This window comes from Heptranchias perlo, chromosome 20, assembly GCF_035084215.1.
Source record: "Heptranchias perlo isolate sHepPer1 chromosome 20, sHepPer1.hap1, whole genome shotgun sequence".
NCBI lineage: Eukaryota > Metazoa > Chordata > Chondrichthyes > Hexanchiformes > Hexanchidae > Heptranchias > Heptranchias perlo.
In genome coordinates this window covers 20,432,270-20,458,195 of record NC_090344.1, presented here as the reverse complement: position 1 = coordinate 20,458,195, position 25,926 = coordinate 20,432,270, and the positions used below count along the sequence as shown (strand labels likewise).

Genomic DNA, 25,926 nt, shown 5'->3' with positions numbered 1-25,926 from the left:
CACATCCAACAGCTGGAGCCGTATCCATAAGAGGGAGATCAGTACCGACCGCCGCAGGGACTTCCAGAGGCGGAAGCAGCAACAGCAACAGTTCCGCTTTCTCATCGAGCCACTGCCCGGTCCCGGCCTGAGCCCTGTCTGGGAGCCGCCTGCCAGTCTCTCTTCACTGAACGAGATCATGAAAGGCTCCAGCAGCGCTGTCTCGGCGAATAGCAACAGTTCAAAACCGCATTCCAGATGCGACAACAAACCCATCAGTTTTCCACTGTTCCCCAGCTGCCGGAGTGAGAGAGTTTGCGACCGGAGAGAGTGAAACTTTATTTGGGCTTTCGTGGGAAATCCTGGATTTGAACCAGTGAAACTCCCTGAGCGGGAATCAGATCCAAAGATCAACTGGCAACAGAGCCGTGCAGCCAATGTAAAATTTCGCTGTCACGCAGCCGATCAGCCAACCTTCCAGAACACAATATCCGTCCATTCTCGCTTTCTTCTACAATATATGATGTACAGCGATATCAGATTCAGCACTTATTATTTCAAGTCAACAATATTATCCTCTCTTCACCAAATTCGTTTTGAATGTACGACTTGCTTTATAGTGATCAGTTTGCAGAATGAAGTGCTCTGAAGCTACATAAATGTGGAGACATTGGCTACGAACTCATCAGCTGGGTTATAACTTTACTTTTCCTACCGTCTCAGACTGCTGGTGTTGCTGGTTAGATCAGTTTTCACCATTCAAGGAAGCCTGAGAATTCTATCAATTGAATTATTTGTATAATAAATTGAACCCTTTAATTTATTATACAATTATTTTTTAAATTTATTCATAACAATTAAACACGTGAATTATTTATATAATAAATTGTACACTTGAATTATTTATATAATAAATAAATCAATTGAATTATTTCGATAATAAATTAAACTAATGAATTATTTATATAATAAATTAAACTATTGAATTATTTATATAACAAACTATTGAGTTATTTTTATAATAAATTAAACATTTTAATTATTTTGATAATTAAACATTTGAAGTGTTTGTATAAAAAATAAACACTTGAATAAATTATATAATAAATGAAGCAATTAAATTGTTTATACTATAAAGTAAACAATTGAATTATTTATATAATAAATTAAACATTTGTCTTTATATAATAAATTAAACAATTGAATTATTGATATGATAAAATATACTATTGAATTATTTATATATAAAATTAAAGGATTGAAATATTTATATAATAAATTAAACAATTGACTTATTCATATAATAAATTAATCAATTGAATTATTTAGATAACCAATTAAGCTATTGAATTATTTATATAATAAATTAAACACAAATTATCATAAAAGAAATTTAAAAATTGAATTTTTTATTAACAAATGAAAGACTTGTGTTCTTTATATAATAAATTAAACATTTGATTATATAACAAATTTTTTTAATGAATTATTTATATGATAAATTAAACACGAAGTTTTTATGCAATCAATTAAACAATTTCATTATATAATACATTAAACAATTCAATTATTGATATATTAAGTTAAACTATTGAATTATTTATATAAGTTAAACAATTGAATTGTTTAGATAATAAATTAAACACATGAATTATTATATAATAAATTATACACATGAATAATTTATGTAAAAAATTAAACAATTGTCGACAAGAGACAGAATCAGTGACAGATACAGTGATGCAAGGAAATAAACAAAGAGTATAAATGCCAGGTTCTGCAATCTAGAAGAATTTAAATTGCTGATTGGGAGATATTCCTTCTCGTGTCTTGAAATCTTGAAAGAAAGCATTGGTCGCCCGCCACGGTGGAATGCCTCTCCTGCTTTGAAAAAGGTAAACGCGGTCAATTAGCTCTAGTTTATTCATTTGGACATTGAACAGATCGTAAAACAGTAACTCACCGAGTAGAATTCAAACCGGGGCAAGAAAAACCGAGTGGGGTGTGAGTCCAACGCTTCAAACACTGGGCCATTGCAGCTGCACAAAGCAGTTCTTGCACAGCTGTAGGTCAGACTGCGGAGGGTTATCACAGGGCCTCCGTCAGACGACATGTGCTTTCAAACAGGATTCCAAATGGACACATGCAGCAAATGGCCATACGAGGATTGGTGGCATTGGCGTTGAATTCTCGCCTGCTTATCATGCGACCCGGTTTTGATACCTGGCCAATGCAGGATCGTTTTACATTCTGCACCAATGAGGAACACGGGAACAGGAGTCGGCCATTTCGCCCATCGAGCCTGTTCTGCTATCAAGTCCACAAAAAAGCAGGACAAATAGAATCCGACCAATTGCCGCACCATCAGTCTGCTCTCAATCATCAGCAAAGTGATGGAAGGTGTCGTCGACAGTGCTATCAAGCGGCACGAACTCACCAATAAGCTATTAATCGATGCTCAGTTTGGGTTCCACCAGGACAAATAGGCTCCAGATCTCATGACAGCCTTGGTCCTACCATGGACAAAAGAGCTGAATTCCAGAGGTGAGGTGAAAGTGACTGCCTTGACAGCAAGGCAGCATTTGAACGAGTGTGACATCAAGGAGCCCGAGTAAATTTGAAGTCAATGGGAATCAGGGAGAAAATTCTCCAGTGGCTGGAGTCATACCGAGCACAAAGGAAGATGGCAGAGTTTGTTGGAGGCCAATCATCTCAGCCCCAGGACATTGCTGCAGGAGTTCCTCAGGGCAGTGTCCTTGGCCCAACCATCTTCAGCTGCTTCATCAATGAACTTCCCTCCATCATAACGTCAGAAATGGGGATGTTCGCTGATGATTGCACAGTGTTCAGTTCCATTCGCAACCCCTCAGAAAATGAAGCAGTCCGAGCCTGTATGCAGCAAGACCTGGACAACATCCAGGCTTGGGCTCATAAGTGGCAAGTAACATTCGCGCCAGACAAGTGCCAGTCAAGAGACTTTCTAACCACCTCGCCTTGACTTTCAACGACATTACCATCGCAGAATCACTCAAATCAACATCCTGGGGGTGACAACGGATCAGAAACTTAACTGGACCAACCACATAAATACTCTGGCGACAAGAGCAGGTCAGCGGCTGGGTATTCTGTGGCGAGTGAATCACCTCCTCATTCTCCAAAGCCTTTCCACCATCGACAAGGCATAAATCAGGAAGGTGATGGAATAATCTCCACTTGCCTGGATGGGTACAGCTCCAACAACACTCAAGAAGCTCGACACCATCCAGGACAAAGCAGCCCGCTTGATTGGCACCCCATCCTCCACAATAAACATTCACTCCCTTCACCACCGGTGCACAGTGGCTGCAGTGTGTACCATCCACAGGGTGGACTGCAGCAACTCGCCAAGGCTTCTTCAACAGCACCTCCCAAACCCACGACCTCTACCACCTAGAAGGAAAAGAGCAGCAGGCACATGGGAACAAAACCGGCTGCACGTTCCTCTGCAATTCACACCCCGTCCCGACTTGGAAATATATCGCCGTTCCCTCGTCGTCACTGGGTAAAAATCCTGGAACTCCCAACCTAACAGCACTGTGGGAGAACCTTCACCACACGGACTTCAGCAGTTGAAGAAGACGGCTCACGACCACCTTCTCAAGGGCAGTAAGGGATGGACAATAAATGCTGGCCTTGCCAGCGACGCCCACATTCCATGAATATTTTAAAAATGTCTGACCTGTGACCTAACTCCCAAAAACCGCCTCAGCCCCATATCTCTTCGTAACTTCGGTTAACAAAAACCTGTCAATCTAAGATTTAAAATTTACAATTGAGGTCGCTTCAACTGCCGTTTGCTGAACCGTGTTCCAAACTTCTACCAACCTTTGCGTGTAGAAGTGTTTCCTAACTTTATTCCTGAAAGTCCTGGCTCTAATTTTTACGCTATGTTCCCTCATCCTAGACTCCCCAACCAGCGGAAATAGTTTCTCTCTATCTACCCCTTCAGTTCCCCTTAATATCTTGAAACTTCGAACAAATCACCCCTTAATCTTCTGAATTCTCGGGAATGCAACATAGGAACAGGAATAGGCCATTCAGCCCCTCGTTCCTGCTCTGCCAATTGTTAAGATCATGGCTGATCTGTGATCTAATTCCATGTACCTGCCTATGGCCCATATCCCGTAATACCTTTGGTTGCCAAAAAGAAACTGTCCATTTCAGATTTAAATTTAGCAATTGAGCTAGTATTAATTGCCGTTCGCGGAAGAGAGTTCCAAACTTCTACAACCCTTTGTGTGTAGAAATGTTTTCTAATCTCACTCCTGAAAGGTCTGGCTCTAATTTTTAGACTGTGCCATCTACTCCTAGAATCCCCAATCAGTGGAAATAGTTTCTCTCTATCCACCCTATCTGTTCCCCTAATAAACTTCGATCAGATCACCCCTTAACCTTCGAAACTGTAGAGAATGCAACTCCAATTTGTGTAATCTCTCCTCGTAACTTAAACCTTGAATTCCGGGTATCATTCTCGTAAACCTACGCTGCACTGCCTCCAAGGTCAATATGTCCTTCCGAAGGTGCGGTGCCCAAAACTGCACACAGGACTCCAGGTGTGGTCTAACCAGGGTTTTGTACGGCTCTGGCATAACTTCTGCCTCCTTGTACTCTAGTCCTCTAGTTATAAAGGCCAGCATTCCATAAGCCTTCTTGATTATTTTCTGCACCTGGTCATGACACTTCAATGATCTATGTACCTGAACCCTTAAGTCCCTTTGGACATTCACTGTTTTTAACTTTTTTACCATTTAGAAAGGACCCTGTTCTATCCTTTTTTGATCCAAAGTGGATGACCTCACATTTGTCTACATTGAATTCCATTTGCCACAGTTTTGCCCATTCACCTAATCTATCAATATCGCTTTGTAATTTTATGTTTTCATCTACATTGCTTACAATGTCACCAATCTTTATGTCATCGGCAAACTTAGATATGAGACTTTCGATGCCTTCATCGAAGTCGTTGCTGAATATTGTAAATAATTGAGGCCCTAAGACAGATCCCTGCGGGACTCCACTGGTCACATCCTGCCAATGTGAGTACCTACCCATCCCTACTCTCTGTCGCCTTTCGCTCAGCCAACTTTCTAACCAAGTCCGTACTTTTCCTTCGATTCCATGGGCTTCTATCTTCGCTAACAATCTCTGATGTGGGACCTTATCAAATGCCTTCTGGAAGTCCATATGAATAACATCCATTGACATTCCCTTGTCCACTACTTTAGTCACCTCTTCAAAAAATTCAATCAGGTTTGTCAAGCACGACCTACCTTTCACAAATCCATGCTGGCTCTCTCTGATTAACTGTAAATTCTCGAGGTGTTCAGTCACCCTATACTTAATTATAGACTCCAGCATTTTCCCCACAACAACCCGAGTTTGTGTAATCTCTCCTCATAATTTAGCGCTGGGAATCCAGATACCATTCTGGTAAATCTATGCTTCACTCCCCCCAAGGCCAATATATCACTCCTAAGGTGCGGTGCTCAGAACTGATCACAGGACTCCAGGTTTGGTCCAACCAGGAACTTTGTATAGCTGAAGCATGATTTCTAACCCCTTGTATTCTAACCCTCCTGATGTAAAGGCCAACATTCTATTTGACGATTTGATTATTTCCTGTACCTGTCCATGACAGTTCAATGATGTATGTACATAGACCCCGAAGTCCCTTTGGACCTCAAGAGTTTCGAGCAATTCACCATTTATAAAGTATTCTGATGGAACATTTTTAGGTCCAAAGTGGACGGCCTCACACGTGCCTACATTGAAATCAATTTGCCACAGTTTTGCCCATTCACTTAATCGAGTAATATCGCTCCGTAATCTTATTCTTCCACCGACACTGCTTACAATTCTGTCATCGGCAAACTTGGACATGTGATTCTCGATCCCGTCATCTCATATCAATCAGACCGGTCAAACTGGGGTAAATTCACATTCAGCTTCAATCTCCACATCATCTTGAGACATTTTATTTACTCCGTGTGTGTTGCGCTTTGGAAACTTCTGCACTTTGTCCTCTGGAGCTCAAATACAATTCAATTCGAACAACTGCAAAGATGTCAGAATCCAATTGGTGACTTCGAACACAGAAACAGTGAGATAAAAGGGCTCGTCCGGGAGTTGAACCCGGGACCTCTCGCACATTCACATCGTTGAAACACCCTCAGCGAGAATCATTCCACCGTCTTCAGCCGATTGGCCATCCTTTCAGACCTCGTCTGTCCATCCAATCTCGTTTTCTATTTCGATGTGCAGCAACATCAAGTTGCACACGATCTATTTCCAGTCACCAATATTAGTCACTCTTTACCAAATTCGTTTCCAATGAACGACTTGTTTTATCAAATAAGACTTTTCAGAATTAGTTAATCTGAAGCAACATTGTCATCTGTCTCGGGATCGGCGTAGAATATAAGTTACCATAAGTGTACTTCACTATTAACGCTGTTTTCTTTCACTGTGATGGCGAAGAGACATAAATGTGGAGACATTAGCTCCGAATTTATCAGCTGGGTTGCACCATTACATTTCCTACCGTCTCGGTCTTTTTTTTCGTTAACTTTCCCTGCTGGTGTTGCAGGTTAGATCAGCCTTTACCGTTCCAGGATGCCTGAGAAGTCCATCAGGGGACAACACACAGAGACAAGAGACAGGGGGAGATAGAGAGATTCATGTAAATAAAGTAGAGTATAAATGGGTGGTTCTGCAAAGTAGCAGAATTTTAGTTGCAGATTGGGCAAGATTCTTTCTTGTGTATTTGAATTTTGCAAGAGTACATTGGGCACCCAATTAAAAGCGCCGGCCACGCTCGAGTATCTCTCATGCTCTGAGAGAGATAAATGAAGTGAGTTAGATCCAGTTCATTCATTTGAGCATTGAACGGATCTTTAAACAATAATTCAGCGAGCAGAAATCAAACCTGCGAAGGAAAACTCCATTTGATCTTGAATTTAACGCTTCAACCACTCGGCGATCGCAGCGGCACATGGCAGTACTTGCATGGCTGTAGATGCTACTTTAAACTGCCAGTTGCTTCAAACGATGCCCGATAGACCGGCGTAGTCTTGTAGCTTTCCCAGCAGCTTCATTTGATTCGGTGGGTCAAGTTTGGGAAATTTAATGATTTTCACCGGCAGCTTGTGGTAGTATATTACCTCATTTTCATTACCGGTAATGAACCACTGCAGCCACTGCAGAATTCGGTGCCACCCACAGCCGATCGGCCATCCTTTCAGACCTCTTCTATCCATCCAATCACGTTTTCTATTCCGATGTCGAGAAATGTCGAGTTGCACACGAACTATTTCCTCCGTTCTCTTTCGCAAACATATCACTGAACAAAACTTCACAAGTCACTCAGGAAAAATAATTCAGTTCAAAATCATTAGCTTCCGAAGGACCTGCGAGGACAGACTGACCAAACCTGCGTTCAGTCGTGAAGGTTGTGGGTGTGTTGTGATCCTAAGGGACAGATACAGGCCTGCGACACAGAGCGAAGGCAGGAACTCAGAAATGTGGCCATAAATGGGCAGCCAGTCAGTCACAGTCATTGATTCTGACACACGGCCCGGTCGTTGTTCAGTCAGTCGGGGAGTGAGGCCTGCAGCCAGCAAACAAAAAGCCTGGCCTGAGAATAAGGCAGAGACCCAATCAGACGGATAGACAGACAGACATCTGACTCAACGTCAAAACGCAGCGTGATCGAATCACGTTGCGGTGATATCATTTTCACAGTAGCTCACGGTCCTGCCCACAGGTTTTATAGCGGGGCAGTGTTTTATGGATGGGCTGTTCATTGTTAGTAAAATAATATTGGTCGGAATTTAATTTGTTACATTAAAGTGCTCTTTGTTTGTTAATTTTGATCTACATCCTCGACAGTATATACAGAAACAAGTAACAATGTTTAAGGGATGTGGTCTATTCAATATTCGTTGCAAAACCCTGTCAGCCGGTGTAAAAATAAACACAAACTACCCAACACGCGGGTAAGCCAATAAAGCCAAAATATATGCATGGACGGTTAGCTCAGTTGGTTCGAATGTGGTGCTAATAACGCCAAGGTCGTGGGTTCGATCCCCGTACGGGCTATTGCAATATTTTGGTAACTTTTAAAAGTTTGGCAGGCTTTTGAAACAAGCGAATCCACACAAAATGTCATGAGGTCAATTTTTGGAGTAACATCCATTAATATGTTTTCTAATCTATCTTTTTGAGGTCCAAAGTGGACGGCCTCAAACTTGCTTACGTTGAAATCCATTTGCCGCAGTTTTGCCTATTCACCTCATCGAGTAATATCTCTCTGTAATCTCATTGTTCCATCCACACTGCTTATAATTCTGTCTATCTTTGTGTCAACGGCAAACTTGAATATGTGGTTCTCCATCCCGTCATCTAATATCAATGAGACCGCCTAAATTGGGGTAAATTCACATTCAGCTTCAATCTCCACATCATCTTGAGACATTTTATTTACTCCGTGTGTGTTGCGCCTTGGAAACTTCTGCACTTTGTCCTCTGGAGCTCAAATATAATTCAATTCGAACAACTGCAAAGATGTCAGAATCCAATTGGTGACTTTTCACAAAAAAGCAGTGAGACAACAGGGCTCGTCCGGGATTTGAACCCGGGACCTCTCGCATATTCCATTGGAAAAACGCCCAAAGCGAGAATCAGACCCCGAGAAAGCTTGCTGGAAAGCCCAGCAGCCAGTCTAAAATTTCACCATAGTCTTCAGCCGATCGGCTATCCTTTCCAACCGCTTCTGTCCACCCAATCTCGTTTTCTATTCCTATTTGCAGCAATATCAAGTTGTACACTACCTATTTCCAGTCACCAATATTAGGTTCCTATTGCAATATTTTGGTAACTTTTAAAAGTTTGGCAGACTTGAGAAACAAGCGAATCCACACAAAATGTCATGTGGTCAATTATTTGGAGTAACATCCATTAATATGTTTTCTGATCCATCATTTTGAGGTCCAAAGTGGACGGCCTCAAACTTGCTTACGTTGAAATCCATTTGCCGCAGTTTTGCCCATTCACTTAATCTAGTGATATCTCTCTGTCATCTCATTCTTCCATCCACACTGCTTATAATTCTGTCTATCTTTGTGTCATCGGCAAACTTGGATATGTGGTTCCCGATCCCGTCATCGAATATCAATGAGACCGCCTAAATTGGGGTAAATTCACATTTAGCTTCAATCTCCACATCATCTTGAGACATTTTATTTACTCCGTGTGTGTTGCGCCTTGGAAACTTCTGCACTTTGTCCTCTGGAGCTCAAATATAATTCAATTCGAACAACTGCAAAGATGTCAGAATCCAATTGGTGACTTTTCACTAAAAAGCAGTGAGACAACAGGGCGCGTCCGGGATTTGAACCCGGGACCGCTCGCATATTCCATTAGAAAAACGCCCAAAGCGAGAATCATACCCCTAGACCAACGAGCCGTTTGCTAGAAAGCCCTGCAGCCGGTCTAAAATTTCAACATAGTCTTCAGCCGATCGGCTATCCTTTCCAACCGCTTCTGTCCACCCAATCTCGTTTTCTATTCCTATTTGCAGCAATATCAAGTTGTACACTACCTATTTCCAGTCACCAATATTAGCCTCTCTACTAAATTCGTTTACAATGTACGACTTGTTTCTTCAAATAATACTTTTCAGAATTAGTTAATCTGAAGCTACATTGGCATCTGTCTCGGCATCGTCAGAGTATACAAGCTACCATAAGTATATTTTACTCACATTGCTGTTTCCTTTCACTGTGAGGGCGAAGAGACAAAAATGTGGAGACATTATCTACGAATTTATCAGCTGGGTTGCACCTTTACTTTTCCGACCGTCTCAATCTTTTTTTTCCTTCACCTTTCCCTGCTGGTGTTGCAGGTTCGATCAGCCTTTACCGTTCCAGGAAGCCTGAGAAGTCCATCAGGGGACAACATGGAGACAAGAGACAAGGAGAGATAGTGAGATTCATCTAAATAAAGTCGCTTATAAATGGGTGGTTCTGCAAAGTAGCAGAATTTTAGTTGCAGATTGGGCAAGATTCTTTCTTGTGTATTTGAATTTTGCAAGAGTACATTGGGCACCCAATTAAAAGCGCCGGCCACGTTCGAGTATCTCTCATGCTCTGAGAGAGATAAATGAAGTGAGTTAGATCCAGTTCATTCATTTGAGCATTGAACGGTAGATGCCACTTTAAACTGCCAGTTGCTTCAAACGATGCCCGATAGACCGGCGTTGTCTTGTAGCTTTCCCAGGAGCTTCATTTGATTCGGTGGGTCAAGTTTGGGAAATTGAATGATTTTCAGCGGCAGCTTGTGGTAGTATATTACCTCATTTTCATTACCGGTAATGAACCACTGCAGCCACTGCAGAATTCGGTGCCACCCACAGCCAATCGGCCATCCTTTCAGACCTCTTCTATCCATCCAATCACGTGTTCTATTCCGATGTAGAGAAATGTCGAGTTGCACACTAACTATTTCCTCCGTTCTCTTTCGCAAACATATCACTGAACAAAGCTTCACAAGTCACTCAGGAAAAATAATTCAGTTCAAAATCATTAGCTTCCGAAGGACCTGCGAGGACAGACTGACCAAACCTGCGTTCAGTCGTGAAGCTTGTGGGTGTGTTGTGATCCTGAGGGACAGAGACAGGCCTGCGACACAGAGCGATGGCAGGAACTCAGAAATGTGGCCATAAATGGGCAGACAGTCTGTCACAGTCATTGATTCTGACACACGACCCGGCAGTTGTTCAGTCAGTGGGGGAGCGAGGCCTGCAGCCAGCAAACAAAAAGCCTGGCCTGAGAATAAGGCAGAGACCCAATCAGACGGATAGACAGACAGACATCTGACTCAACGTCAAAACGCAGCGTGATCGAATCACGTTGCGGTGATATCATTTTCAAAGCAGCTCAGGGTCCTGCCCACAGGTTTTATAGCGGGGCAGTGTTTTATGGATGGGCTGTTCATTGTTAGTAAAATAATATTGATCGGAATTTAATTTATTACATTAAAGTGCTCTTTGTTTGTTAATTTTGATCTACATCCTCGACAGTATATACAGAAACAAGTAACAATGTTTAAGGGATGTGATTTATGCAATATTCGTTGTAAAACCCTGTCAGATGGTGTAAAAATAAACACAAACTACCCAACACGCGGGTAAGCCCATAAAGCTAAGATGTATACATGGCCGGTTAGCTCAGTTGGTTAGAGCGTGGTGTTAATAACGCCAAGGTCGCGGGATTGATCCTCGTACGGGCCATAAGGTTCCTATTGCAATATTTTGGTAACTTTTAAAAGTTCAGCAGACTTGAGAAACAAGCGAATCCACACAAAATGTCATGTGGTCAATTTTTTGGAGTAACATCCATTAATATGTTTTCTGATCTATCTTTTTGAGGTCCAAAGTGGACGGCCTCAAACTTGCTTACGTTGAAATCCATTTGCCGCAGTTTTGCCTATTCACTTAATCTCGTGATATCTCTCTGTAATCTCATTCTTCCATCCACACTGCTTATAATTCTGTCTATCTTTGTGTCATCGGCAAACTTGGATATGTGGTTCTCCATCCCGTCATCTAATATCAATGAGACCGCCTAAATTGGGGTAAATTCACATTCAGCTTCAATCTCCACATCATCTTGAGACATTTTATTTACTCCGTGTGTGTTGCGCCTTGGAAACTTCTGCACTTTGTCCTCTGGAGCTCAAATATAATTCAATTCGAACAACTGCAAAGATGTCAGAATCCAATTGGTGACTTTTCACTAAAAAGCAGTGAGACAACAGGGCTCGTCCGGGATTTGAACCCGGGACCTCTCGCATATTCCATTAGAAAAACGCCCAAAGCGAGAATCATACCCCTAGACCAACGAGCCCTTTGCTAGAAAGCCCTGCAGCCGGTCTAAAATTTCACCATAGTCTTCAGCCGATCGGCTATCCTTTCCAACCGCTTCTGTCCACCCAATCTCGTTTTCTATTCCTATTTGCAGCAATATCAAGTTGTACACTACCTATTTCCAGTCACCAATCTTAGCCTCTCTACTAAATTCGTTTACAATGTACGACTTGTTTCTTCAAATAATACTTTTCAGAATTAGTTAATCTGAAGCTACATTGGCATCTGTCTCGGCATCGTCAGAGTATACAAGCTACCATAAGTATATTTTACTCACATTGCTGTTTCCTTTCACTGTGAAGGCGAAGAGACAAAAATGTGGAGACATTAGCTACGAATTTATCAGCTGGGTTGCACCTTTACTTTTCCGACCGTCTCAATCTTTTTTTTCCTTCACCTTTCCCTGCTGGTGTTGCAGGTTCGATCAGCCTTTCCCGTTCCAGGAAGCCTGAGAAGTCCATCAGGGGACAACATCGAGACAAGAGACAAGGAGAGATACTGAGATTCATGTAAATAAAGTCGCTTATAAATGGGTGGTTCTGCAAAGTAGCAGAATTTTAGTTTCAGATTGGGCAAGATTCTTTCTTGTGTATTTGAATTTTGCAAGAGTACATTGGGCACCCAATTAAAAGCGCCGGCCGCGCTCGAGTATCTCTCATGCTCTGAGAGAGATAAATGAAGTGAGTTAGATCCAGTTCATTCATTTGAGCATTGAACGGATCTTTAAACAATAATTCAGCGAGCAGAAATCAAACCTGCGAAGGAAAACTCCATTTGATCTTGAATTTAACGCTTCAACCACTCGGCGATCGCAGCGGCACATGGCAGTACTTGCATGGCTGTAGATGCCACTTTAAACTGCCAGTTGCTTCAAACGATGCCCTATAGACCGGCGTTGTCTTGTAGCTTTCCCAGGAGCTTCATTTGATTCGGTGGGTCAAGTTTGGGAAATTGAATGATTTTCAGCGGCAGCTTGTGGTAGTATATTACCTCATTTTCATTACCGGTAATGAACCACTGCAGCCACTGCAGAATTCGGTGCCACCCACAGCCGATCGGCCATCCTTTCAGACCTCTTCTATCCATCCAATCACGTTTTCTATTCCGATGTAGAGAAATGTCGAGTTGCACACTAACTATTTCCTCCGTTCTCTTTCGCAAACATATCACTGAACAAAACTTCACAAGTCACTCAGAAAAAATAATTCAGTTCAAAATCATTAGCTTCCGAAGGACCTGCGAGGACAGACTGACCAAACCTGCGTTCAGTCGTGAACCTTGTGGGTGTGTTGTGATCCGAAGGGACAGAGACAGGCCTGCGACACAGAGCGATCGCAGGAACTCAGAAATGTGGCCAGAAATGGGCAGACAGTCAGGCACAGTCATTGATTCTGACACACGGCCCGGTAGTTGTTCAGTCAGTCGGTGAGCGAGACCTGCAGCCAGCAAACAAAAAGCCTGGCCTGAGAATACGGCAGAGACCCAATCAGACGGATAGACAGACAGATATATGACTCAACGTCAAAACGCAGCGTGATCGAATCACGTTGCGGTGATATCATTTTCACAGTAGCTCAGGGTCCTGCCCACAGGTTTTCTTGCGGGGCAGTGTTTTATGGATGGGCTGTTCATTGTTGGTAAAATAATATTGATCGGAATTTAATTTGTTACATTAAAGTGCTCTTTGTTTGTTAATTTTGATCTACATCCTCGACAGTATATACAGAAACAAGTAACAATGTTTAAGTGATGTGATTTATTCAATATTCGTTGTGAAACCCTGTCAGATGGTGTAAAAATAAACACAAACTACCCAACACGCGGGTAAGCCCATAAAGCTAAGATGCACACATGCCCGTACGGGCCATAAGGTTCCTATTGCAATATTTTGGTAACTTTTAAAAGTTTGGCAGACTTGAGAAACAAGCGAATCCACACAAAATGTCATGTGATCAATTTTTTGGAGTAACATCCATTAATATGTTTTCTGATCTATCTTTTTGAGGTCCAAAGTGGACGGCCTCAAACTTGCTTACGTTGAAATCCATTTGCCGCAGTTTTGCCCATTCACTTCATCCAGTGATATCTCTCTGTCATCTCATTGTTCCATCCACACTGCTTATAATTCTGTCTGCCTTTGTGTCATCGGCAAACTTGGATATGTGGTTCTCGATCCCGTCATCTCATATCAATGAGACCGCCTCAATTGGGGTAAATTCACATTCAGCTTCAATCTCCACATCATCTTGAGACATTTTATTTACTCCGTGTGTGTTGCGCCTTTGAAACTTCTGCACTTTGTCCTCTGGAGCTCAAATATAATTCAATTCGAACAACTGCAAAGATGTCAGAATCCAATTGGTGACTTTTCACTCAAAAGCAGTGAGATAACAGGGCTCGTCCGGTATTTGAACCCGGGACCTCTCGCATATTTCATTGGAAAAACGCGCAAAGCGAGAATCGTACCCCTAGACCAACGAGCCGCTTGCTAGAAAGCCCTGCAGCCGGTCTAAAATTTCACCATAGTCTTCAGCCGATCGGCTATCCTTTCCAACCGCTTCTGTCCACCCAATCTCGTTTTCTGTTCCTGTCGACAGCAATATCAAGTTGTGCACTCACTATTTCCAATCACTAATATTGGCCTCTCTTTACTAAATTCGTTTCCAATGTACGACTTGTTTTTTCAAATATTACTTTTCAGATTTAATTAATTTGAAGCTGCGTTGGCATCTGTCTCGGCATCATCAGAGTATACAAGCTACCATCAGTATACTTTACTTGCATTGCTTTTTTCTTTCACTGTGAGGACGAAGAGATATAAATGTGTCGACATTCGCTACGAATTTATCAGCTGGGTTGCACCTTTACTTTTCCTAACGTTTCTATCTTTTTTTTCATTTCCTTTCGCTGTTGGTGTTGCAGGTTAGATCAGCCTTTACCGTTCCAGGAAGCCTGAGAAGTCCATCAGGGGACAAATTGGAGACAAGAGACAGGGAGAGATGGAGAGATACATGTAAATGAAGTCGAGCATAAATGGGTGGTTCTGCAAAGTAGCAGAATTTTAGTTGCAGATTGGGAGCGATTCTTTCTTGTGTATTTGAATTTTGCAAGAGTACATTGTGCACCCAATTAAAATTATTTTCGAAATTGTAATAGATATCGAGACAGCTGTTCCATTGATCGCTGCAATCTGAAACGTTAGCTCGGTGAATTAGTTGTTCAACCACCCAACCATCGTGTCTCTGTGGCGCAATTGTTTAGCGCGTTCGGCTGTTTACTGAAAGGTTGGTGGTTCGAGCCCACCCGGGGACAATGAGGAGCTTTTACCTGAACATTCGTTGTTTCGCGTTTCGGATGTGTGTTCTGTTGGCATGAAAATATGCCGTAAACGTTGCCAGCTGATCTTCCGCCATTTAATCTGCGGTCGGATGACAGGTGTCTGAACAATGTCCAAAAAACCGAGAATGGCTTGAAGGACAAGGTTGAAAATGGAGGGCTCACGATAAAAGTGAAATGCTGTTCACCTTCCGACAGGTTTCAGTTTATTTGTGAGAAATCGTTAAAGGATCCTGAAGCGCTCCCTCAGTTAACAAAAGTAGCTCTTAGCCGCATTTTTGCCGCAGCAACAAATCCATCAGTTTTTCTCTGTTACCCAGCTCCCCGAGTGAGTGAGGCCGTGACAGCAGCAACATTCTCCGGCTCCGCTCTCTCCAATCACCCGCTGCCGGCGGAAAGCAGCGAATGCAGTCTCAGACAGCGCATTACTGTCCAACCCTGGGAGACAATTTCCCACTGAAACAGATTGGAGTTGTGCTGAGCTTTGAGTCTGCAGCGTGTCCGTGACGAGGTTCAGGTTGATTTCATCGATTCGTTTTCTTTTATCTCAGAAGCGCAGCAGGAGAAAACCGGAACTGAGAATCAAATTGTCCCTGTCGGTGATGAATTCAAGAGAATGTCGCTCCAAGCAGATCTGTGAAAGTCGCAGTGCAACCGCACAGAAGTTCCAAATATTCTGGCCTGGTGTCACCTCGCTCAAACCGTCTCTTTCGCTTATGATGTTTGACGAGTGCAAAGCGTCCCCCGCTTCACTGAAGCTGCAATCGACATTTTCTTCTAGATGCCATGTCATGGGCCAAATAAAGGATGTGCACAGTTGCTGCTGAGAACAAATTAAGTCGTAGCAGAAGTTCATCAAACTTGCACCATTGAAAGTCCTGGGTGGAGGTTTAGAGGATGCGATTGTGGGAAGAGTTTTATTGCAAATTTAACAGACCCTCACGTGAATTGCCGGGATGTCCAGAGCACCGAAAAAGCTCAGTCAGACTGAAGATCTGAAGGGTTCAATCCCGGGTTTCAGGAGCCTTTTCTCTCCCTCTCTGTTATCTTGATACCTCCTCCGTGCCCTTTACATTCTCTGATACGCTCGGAGTGCCCCTTACCCACTGACACACCCTGACTCTCCCTGATAACACCTGGCAGTCCCTTGCCCTCTCTGATAACTTCTGAGAGTGCCGTTAACTCTTTGAAACCTCATAGCCTCATACCCCTTTATAACCCCTGAGAAGCCCTTTGATTCCCTTACAGCCTCGGGGATCCGGTTGCCCCACCGGATCGACACGAAGAAACCCTTAGACTCCCTGAATCATTCTCAGGAGTCATTAACCTCTCTGCTCCCCAAGTGCGATTTAATTCCACATGTGGATCTACCAGTCTTTGTTAAGGATCAGATCCACGGTTTGTTCGCTCCCATTCCTCCGAAGTACTCTGTTAACCGAGAGGGAAATCTCATCTACGTTTATGTGATTTTCATAGAAAAATAAAACATTGCATGTACAGAAAACAGAAATAGCTCAGATGGGGTAGCATTAGAATTAAAATCCAGAGATCCTTTGTTCAATCTCTGCTTAAGGCGGCCTTTTTATACTCTCTCTCTTTTGGCGGAATCCATAATGAGGGGGCTTAATCTTGAAATTGGAGCTCGATTAATGAGGCAAGAAATCAGGAATCACTTTAGCAAAAAAAATACGGCCGAAAGCTGGAAATCCCTCCAAAAGGATGTGGATTCTGTCTCAATTCAAATTTTCATTACTGATATTGATAGATCTTTTTTTCGGTTCGGGTCCCAAGGAATATGTGTCCAAGGCGGGGAAATAGAGTTGAGTTACAGACCACCTCATGATCCAATTGAATGGGATAGCAGGTTCGAGGGTCTGAATGGTCTTCTCTTGCCCCGCTGTTCCTGTCCTGCTCGGCGCAGGTCTGCATGGCAGGTAAAAGGCATCAGACTGACTCCAGAATGAAAATCGGGTGTTCAGAAGGAGCTGCCCTTGGATTGTCCGACTAACCGAACCCCTGCAGCAAAGCCAACAGCTGCCTCTCTTCAATGACAGAAATGATAAGTCGCGCTCTGACGAGCGTGGTTAGCTCAGTCGGTCGAGCATCAGACTCTTGATCGTGGGTTCAAACCACACTTTAAGCGATTTGTTTTCCATTTTTCTCACTGGGTGACAAAAAGTTCGAAGTGCAACCTCTTATCTCCAGTTAATAAAATCCAGTTATCTCAACGGACACAACACTGAGCTATGTGAAAGGGAAGCGTGAGCGTGGCCAAATATCCGGTCCCTCCCGATTCTACTTTCTCATTCCGTCCACATGGGACACGGCAGATTATCGGTTCCATCGGCTTCATTTTTTGCTGTTATTAAATAGGTTGATGGTTGGAAAATGCAATGTTTAGAAGATGATAACTCTGGATCCATTCGCCTCTCTGATACCTCCTGAATCCCCCTTATCCTCTTTGATTCTCCGTGAGCTCCTTATCTTCTCTGACACGCTCTGTCTCTTATCTTCTCCGATAACCTCAGAGAGTCCATTCTCCTCTTTCAACCTTGTCAGCGCCCTTTACACTCTCTGATACCCCCTGAGTGCCCCTTACCCAATGATATGCCCTGAGCCCCCTTACTCTCTCTGATACCCTCTGATATTCCCTTCCGCACTCTGAGATCCCCTTACTCTCTCTGATACCCTCTGATATTCCCTTCCGCACTCTGAGATCCCCTTACTCTCTCTGATACCCTCTGATATTCCCTTCCGCACTCTGAGATCCCCTTACTCTCTCTGATACTCTCTGACAGTCCCTTCCGCACTCTGAGATCCCCTTACTCTCTCTGATACCCTCTGATATTCCCTTCCGCACTCTGAGATCCCCTTACTCTCTCTGATACCCTCTGATATTCCCTTCCGCACTCTGAGATCCCCTTACTCTCTCTGATACTCTCTGACAGTCCCTTCCTCTCTCTCGGATCCCTTTACACTCTCTGATACCTTTCATTTTTGAAATCTCACCAAGCACCAAAGAAAAGAAACTTAGAATCAAACTGTCCCTGTAAGTGGTGAATTGAAGTGAATATCGCTCCCAGCAGATCTGGACAGTGCGCAGCGCAGCCGCACAGGAGTTCCAAATCCACCTTCTCGCCACTTGGCAATCGCATTAACTGAACTTTGCTCTGGCCCTGTGTCACCGCGCTGAAATCGAGTATTTCTTGGCAACATTTTTTCTTGGTATCATAGTTACTGTTTCAAGAGTAAAAGCCTGCCGTAAGCTTCAGTGTAAGAACAAAAGATAAATTAGTAGACACCATGTACTGTCGCAGACCTCCTCGTTCGACCTGCTCATTTCATCTCATCTCATTTTCAGCAAACCTGAATGTTACTAAAATGGAGAATGGTGAATCACAGCTCGAAAAATCAATCCTCTCTACCACTGGGGGATCGAATCTTCCAACATTCAGGCATGTAGGGGCAAGGGAAGTTTGATGTTCAGAAATAATACAGCACCGACTTTCACTCGTGCAAGCTGCACACCCTTTATTTTGGAAAATTAAACTGATAGTAAGGCAGCTGTTACATTGATCGTTGTAAGCTGATACGTTAGCTCGGTGAATTCGTTGTTCATGAAGCTAAATGTCGTGACTCTCTGGCGCAATTGGTTCGCGCGTTCGGTTGTTAACTAAAAAGTTGGTCGTTCGAGCCCATTCAAGGACAGCAGGGTACTTTGACCTTAACATTCTTTGTGTCGCATTTCCAGGTTTCTGATGTGTGTCTTGTTTGCAAGAAAATATACCGTAAACATTGCCAGCTGAGCGCGGCTGATATTCCACTTGCGGTCGGATAACAGGCACATGAACAATATCCAAGAAACTGAGAATGGCTTCAAGGTATTCAGAATACTACTTAAGAGACAAGGTTCCAAGTGAGGACTCACTGTTAAAGTAAAATGATATTGACATTCCGGCAGATTTCAGTTTATTTGTGAGAGATCGTTAAAGGATCCTGCAACGCTGCCTCCATCAACAAAAGCAGTTCTGAGCCGCATTTTTGATTCAGCAAAAAACCCATCAGTTTTTCGCTGTTCCCCAGCTCCCCGAGTGAGTGAGGCCGTGACAGCAGCAATGTTGTCCGGCCCCGCTCTCTCCAATCACCCGCTGCCGGCGGAAAGCAGCGAATGCAGCCTCAGTCAGCGCATGTCGTGTCATGGCCACCATTACTGATGCTAGTTTTTTTAAATTCCAGATTGTTTTATTGAATTCCACTTAAATTCCCTAGTTGCCGTTAGTAGGATTTGAACTCATGGCTCTGAGATTATTTGACCAGGCTTTTCTAACATAACCACTCTGCAACCGTACCCTAAAATAAATAGAGCTGCATGACAGATCACCTCATGATCGAATTGAATGGGGCAGCAGGTTGGAGGGCCTGAATGGTATTCTCTTGTTCCGATGTTCCTATACTGCTCGGCGCGGGACTTGATGACAGGTAAAAGGCATCAGATTGAGTCCAGAATGAAAAGCGGGTGTCCAGAAAGAGCCACCCTGAGATTTTCGGACGAACTGAACCCCTGCAGCAAAGCCAACAGCTGCAGCTCTGCAATAAGAGAAAGGGAAAACTTTTTGCAACCGGCCCGGCTCGCTCAGTCGGTAGAGCACGAGACTCTTAATCTCAGGGTTGTGGGTTCGAGCCCCACGTTGGGCGGTTTGTGTCCCATTTTTCATACTGGGTGACAAAAGTTTCAAAGTGCAACCTCTTATCTCCAGTTGATAAAATCCAATTCTCCAGAATCAACATCGTGCCGTGTGAAAGGAAACCGTGAGCGTCACCAAATATCCATTCCCTCCCCATTCTACCTTCTCATTCTTTGCACACGGGACACGGCAGATGATCAGTTCAATCGAATAAATTTTTTTTTGCTGTTATTAAATACGTTGATGGTGAGAAAATGTAATATTTCGAAGATGACAACTCTGGATCCATTCGCCTCTCTGATTCCTCCTGAATCCACCTTACTCTCTTGGATTCGCCCTGAGCTCCTTATATTCTCCGACACGCTCTGTCTCTTACCGTCTTCGATACCCACAGAGAGAGCATTATACTCTTTCAACGTTGTCAGCGCCCTTTACACTCCCTGGTACCCACTGAGTGCCCCTTACCCACTAAAACGCCCTCAGCCCCCTTACACTGTCAAATGCACTCTGACAGTCCCTTCCCCTCTCTGAGATCCCCTTACACTCTCTGATACCCTCTGACAGTCCCTTCCCCTCTCTGAGATCCTCTTACATTCTCTGATATCCTCTGACAGTCCCTTCCCCTCTCTGAGATCTCCTTACTTTCTCTGATACCCTCTGACAGTCCCTTCCCCTCTCTGAGATCTCCTTACTCTCTCTGATACCCTCTGACAGTCCCTTCCACTCTCTGAGATCTCCTTACTCTCTCTGATACCCTCTGAGAGTCCCTTCTCTTCTCTGGGATCCCCTTGCCCCACCGGATCGTCACTAAGAAGCCATCAGACTCCCTGATACATTCTCAGAACCCATTACCCTCACTGATACCCAAATGCAATTTAATTTCACAGGTGGATCTACCTGCCTGTGTTATGTATGAGATCCGGAGTTTGTTTGATCCCATTCCTCCGAGGAGCCGCATTCACCGAGAGGGAGTTGCCATCTGCCCTTTTGTGGGTTCATCAAAGAAAAAGAAAACGCTGCCTGTACCGAATACAAAATCGCTCAGTTAGGAGAGCGTTAGATTGAAGATTCACAGGTCCATGAATCACTCTTGGGTTTCGGCGGCTCTCTCTTTTGGGAGAATCCAGGATGACGGGGCTTATTCTCAAAAGTAGAGCTGGACCATTCAGGATATACATCAGGAAGCACTTTATCACAGGATGTGTAATAGAAATCTGGAACTCTCTCCAACAGAAGGCTTTCGATGCTGCGTCAATTCAAAGTTTCAAGACTGAGCATCAAGGGATATGTGCCAAAGTCGGGTGAATAGAGTTGATAGACAGATCACCCCGGATCTAATTAAATGGTGCAGCAGATTCGAGGGGCTGAATGGTCTTCTCCTGTCCCTGCTCCAAAAATTCTCAGCGCGGGGCTTGATGACAAGTTTCATATCAAGTTCTGAAGAAGGGTCATCGGCCTGAAACGTTAACTTTATTTCTTTCTCCACAGTTGCTCCCTGACTTACTGACAGTTTCCAGCATTTTCTGTTTTTAGCGCAGACATTAGAATCGTCAAGAGGACAGGAGCCGTTTCCAGAGGTAAAAGCCTCTCACCTTAAGATTCTTTCCACCAGAGTGTGACAGGTGCTCAAAGTGACTGGGCTGTATTGGTGTAATTAGTCAGTGCGCGGTGTTTATATGACAGTGCAGGATCGCGAAATACCGAGTTTGTTAGTTCAAGACTCACTTAAAGCAATCAATTCTATTGCTTGTGCACATTTCGACCAGGGTTGAATGTACAATTGGTGTGTTTCAAAATGGTTCTACTTCTTAGTGTTGCCACGTGGTTTCTCCTCCCTACAGTGTTCCAATATCACACGAGAGGTTCAAAGCAGCACTTTAGTATTACTTGTCTCCAGCAGGGAGGCTGCGGCTTTGGAGCGACAAGCTATGAATTTGAATCAGCCAGTCTGGCATCTTGAATTTGCGTCGGACTGGAGCGACTGGTATAAGAGGGAGTGTCGGGGGCAGTTTACCTGTGAAGATATTGTTGACCCTGTTGCCACTTGCTTGAAAATTTCACATGCCACCGCTATAACTCAACTCTGGTGAAATTCGAATTTACAACGGTTGAAATTCTTTTTAACTATTTGCATTAAAAGTCCAATGCGCTATCCATTGCGCCACAAGCCCATTAAAAACGCGCTCAATCACATTACCTACATGCTGCTAAGGAACTCCAGCCAAAATGTAACAAATGGTTCGAAAGCTCAGTGGGAGCTCAAATCAGTTCTTGAGAAATCTGCACAGCGACAGTTTGTTCAATACAGAGTGCCGTCTCTCTCTCCATTTTACTCTCTCTCACTCTGTTGCGATCTCTCTCTCCTCCTTTATCTCAAGTGGGCTGGAATGCAAAGGGGTGGAACTTATCTTACAGCTGTGCGGAGCTCTGGTTAGACTTCATCTGCAGTACTGCATTCAGTTCTAAGCACCGGTCCTCAGGAAGGATATATTAGCCTCGAGGATCGAGGTGCTGAATAACCTACTCCTGTTCCTATGTTCCAATGAATGAAACAATAATTCAAGTATATAGATCCTAATGCATCAGGATGTGTGAGGGAATAATGTTTAAAGTGCTGATTTCAGTATTTGACTGTCTTCAGTGTCCGAGCTCAGTACAGTCCAGGTAAGCTGCTCAAAGTGACATTTTATGAGAGAACATGAAATATTTCTTCAGACCATGACAGTACCGAATGCAGGTGGGCCTGCGCGAGAAATGGAAAAGTGAGGTGAAATATTACCACAAGCAGCGGATGTATCTGTTTCCATTTCCAAAATGCACGCACGCAGCGGCCGAATCGATGCAGCTCCTGGGAAAGCTGCGAGGCGACGCACAGCTGCCTTGCATCATTTGAAGCAATTGGCACGCACAAGTTTCGGCCCGTTTCACGGGCATCTCCTGTTTCTGAATCTTATTTCCCGCCTGCTTCCACACCTTCTCCAGCTTCCAGGGGAGTTAAATGCTTGATGAAAACACAGGGAATTCATGAAACTCATCCTCACATGGACAACAGGAAGAAAGAGGGAGAGAACGGTGCTGGCCGTTGAGAAGGGATAGATTTTGCACATTCCCGGATGAATAGACACTAAGATTTCCATTGCGCAATTTCCAGATCTGCTTCGAGCGCAATTCGACCAGGACACTTTCCATCCGACACTTCAGGAGCTAGTTTTACAGGAATAGAATTACTACAAGCAAGAATTCTATCCCTGCAGCACCAATACTCGCACGGCAGCAGGATGCATGTGTCCAGTTACAAACATGTCTGAAGGAACGTGCAGTCTGGCAGAGCCGGAAGTCCAACAGATTGACTTGACATCTGAGCAGATGTTGAGTCTCCTTCTTGAGAGTGTTTCACCAACCCTGCTCAGGGTGAATTAAGAATCATGAATTCGGGTGTGACTGGAGCCATTTGTATAAGATGAAGTGTCGGGGGCAGTTTCCCGTCCTTGACAGACATTAATGATCCTGTTGCGGTTTTGCTGCAAAATTTTACTTCCCATCGCCCGAAACACCGAACCCTGAACTAAAATCCAACTTTGGTGAAACTCGAAACCACAACTTTTGAACACCTTCGCTAATACATTACGTAGAAATAGCAACACCCTAGCCATTGCGCCACAGATTCAAGTATGCTCTTTGCTCGGGAGCGGGGATCGTGTTCTGTCGTTGAGACGGTCTGACTGCAGCTGCTTCGACCTCGAATATTCCGAGAGCCGCAGTGGCGGTCCGGACCAATCGCCCGCCAATGGCTCCAACTCCACTTTCAACAGTTTGCTGTGGACCTGGTACAAGAACAACAGTGTGATTCCCGTTCAGAAATCTGAATGTTTGAACCAGATTCAAATCATTGCATTTTCACTTTGGCTTCGGGTCCTGCCGACTGATTTTAGACCGGGACAATGTTTTAGGAAAGGGCTGTTCAGTCTTTGTGCAACAATATTAAAATTAAATTTGATACGTTAATGAGCTTTTTTTTCTGTTACTTTCCATTTACACCCTCTCCAGTTTTATGTAGAAACAGTTAACAATGTTAAAGGGATGTGGTGTGCAGTGCTTGTGGAATCAGTGCAATTAAATTTGATACTTTCATTTGTTCCTTCTCTGACCCTGACACTTATCATGAGATTTGTAGCTTCACGCTGCTGAAAATAGGTGACGCAGTGATTTAGATAAATTAGTAACAATCCCGAAACCTCAGCCGGTATATTTGTTCCAATGCTTTGTGATGGTCTCGATTTCCAGTGAAAATTTCAATCAGTTAATCCCAGCAGATGTTTTGGGTTTGACAAACTAATTTAAGCACTTGACCGGTTCCTGGAAATGATCCAATGGGGATTTACTTTCCTGCACAGACATAAAAATAAATCTGCGGGTTGATTCTGAATGAAAAATGAAATAAAACACGCAAGTTATCACATGGGCCAGTGGCGCAATGGATAACGCGTCTGACTACGGATCTGAAGACTGTAGGTTCGACTCCTACCTGGTTCGGAATGATGCGATTTTCCCTCTCACAGGGAGGGAAGAATCATTTCGCAAATAACATAAGTGTATCGCGATATCTAACATGGAAAAGCAACCGTTCATGTTCTTAAACAAATTTCCTCATTTTATTTTATTAATCCACTTACTTTTCAATATGTTGTGAACATATATTCACAAATTCCCTCCAAACTTATAGAGTGGTAAAACAATTGCAGAAATTTGTATTCTAATTCTCTTTATGATGTAACGAAAAATATTTCCAGATGCTCGTCCCCAACTGAAAGGAGAAACTAAGATGAAAAGCGAAACGATTTTGCAAAAACTATTTGGGGCGATTTGATCGGGTCCACTTCTCCTTTCTTTAATTGTGACATTTTGCTAATTGTTCATCTTGATCCATTTGCTTCATTTTGTTCTCAGGCATTTTTGGTGAATTTTCTATCTGTTAACGTTCTTAAATATTTGATTTGTTTGTTCCCTCCCTTTTGAATTGTGATTTGTTAACCATCAGGTAAAAGTCTGAAGCAGAAATGTGTTTATGTACAGGCGTGATTCTGAAGTGTGAGACCGAGAGGTGATGCCGGATGTGTGACCGAGAGAACAACTGCTGGAGGCAGAACTGGTGGTAACCTAACATACCCCGTGTGGCATTGCTCATGGTAGGTCGGATGACAATGTTTTATATTGACTGAACGGCTATGTATATAACACACAACGGATTTTACTGCTGCTTTAACTCCACAAAGTATAATCACCATAAATGGCTAAAGTCTCAGATCAGTTAGAATTGAATTGCTGTTGGTGAGGGGAGTTTGTACATTGGAAGGAGTTTATAAATTTTCAACTCCAGGTAAAACTGCAAACCTCCCTCGCCTGTAGGTGACGTCACCATGAGGTGTCCACCTTCCTTTGTGCTTCTGGACTTCTGAAGTGTGATTGAATCTGACCAAAAGTTTCCGATAATTAGTGAGGAAGGAAGGTTTCAGTGTAAATGTGAGATATAAACGTGGATGTTTCCATGGGAACCAGATGCACAGCTCATTCCAGTTATTTTTCCAGCAGGAAATAGAAATCATTCTCTCCAAATGTACTCGCCCAAAGGAAAAAGAAACAAACAAAACTGTTTTAGCTTCTTCTGTTGGTTTACGTTCACTCACCGAGAAAGTGACGGAGAGAGACTAAGAGATTGGATTGGCTTTTTCACTTTGTGATCTGTTAAACTTTGTACTTATTGTTAGAGACGGTTCCATCCAAACTATCCTGTGCCTGACATTCTCCTTGATACCAAGATGTGTTCAAAATGAGTTTCTACCAATTTTACAAAAGCTGAACACCGAAAACTGCTATGAAAAGAATTTCGTTTCGCAACCTTTAATAGAGATTTGGTTGCTGGTTGTCAGTACAGAAGTTTGTAAAATCAGCCCTCTGGAGCAGTAT

The 25,926-nt window shown here is 43.3% G+C and overlaps 5 non-coding genes across 5 annotated transcripts; 4 read left to right on the top strand and 1 right to left on the bottom strand.

Moving 5' to 3' along the window:
* Nucleotides 1-11,231: 11,231 nt before the first annotated feature.
* trnai-aau (transfer RNA isoleucine (anticodon AAU)) lies at nt 11,232-11,305 on the top strand. The gene has a single exon. It is a non-coding gene; the product is annotated as a tRNA-Ile (tRNA).
* Nucleotides 11,306-11,831: 526 nt separating this feature from the next.
* On the bottom strand, nt 11,832-11,921 carry trnap-ugg (transfer RNA proline (anticodon UGG)). The gene is given in 2 exon segments: nt 11,832-11,867; nt 11,886-11,921. It is a non-coding gene; the product is annotated as a tRNA-Pro (tRNA).
* Nucleotides 11,922-15,179: 3,258 nt separating this feature from the next.
* On the top strand, nt 15,180-15,253 carry trnan-guu (transfer RNA asparagine (anticodon GUU)). Its single transcript has one exon. It is a non-coding gene; the product is annotated as a tRNA-Asn (tRNA).
* A 4,646-nt stretch (nt 15,254-19,899) lies between these two features.
* trnak-cuu (transfer RNA lysine (anticodon CUU)) lies at nt 19,900-19,972 on the top strand. The gene has a single exon. It is a non-coding gene; the product is annotated as a tRNA-Lys (tRNA).
* A 4,450-nt stretch (nt 19,973-24,422) lies between these two features.
* On the top strand, nt 24,423-24,495 carry trnar-acg (transfer RNA arginine (anticodon ACG)). The gene has a single exon. It is a non-coding gene; the product is annotated as a tRNA-Arg (tRNA).
* Nucleotides 24,496-25,926: the final 1,431 nt, after the last annotated feature.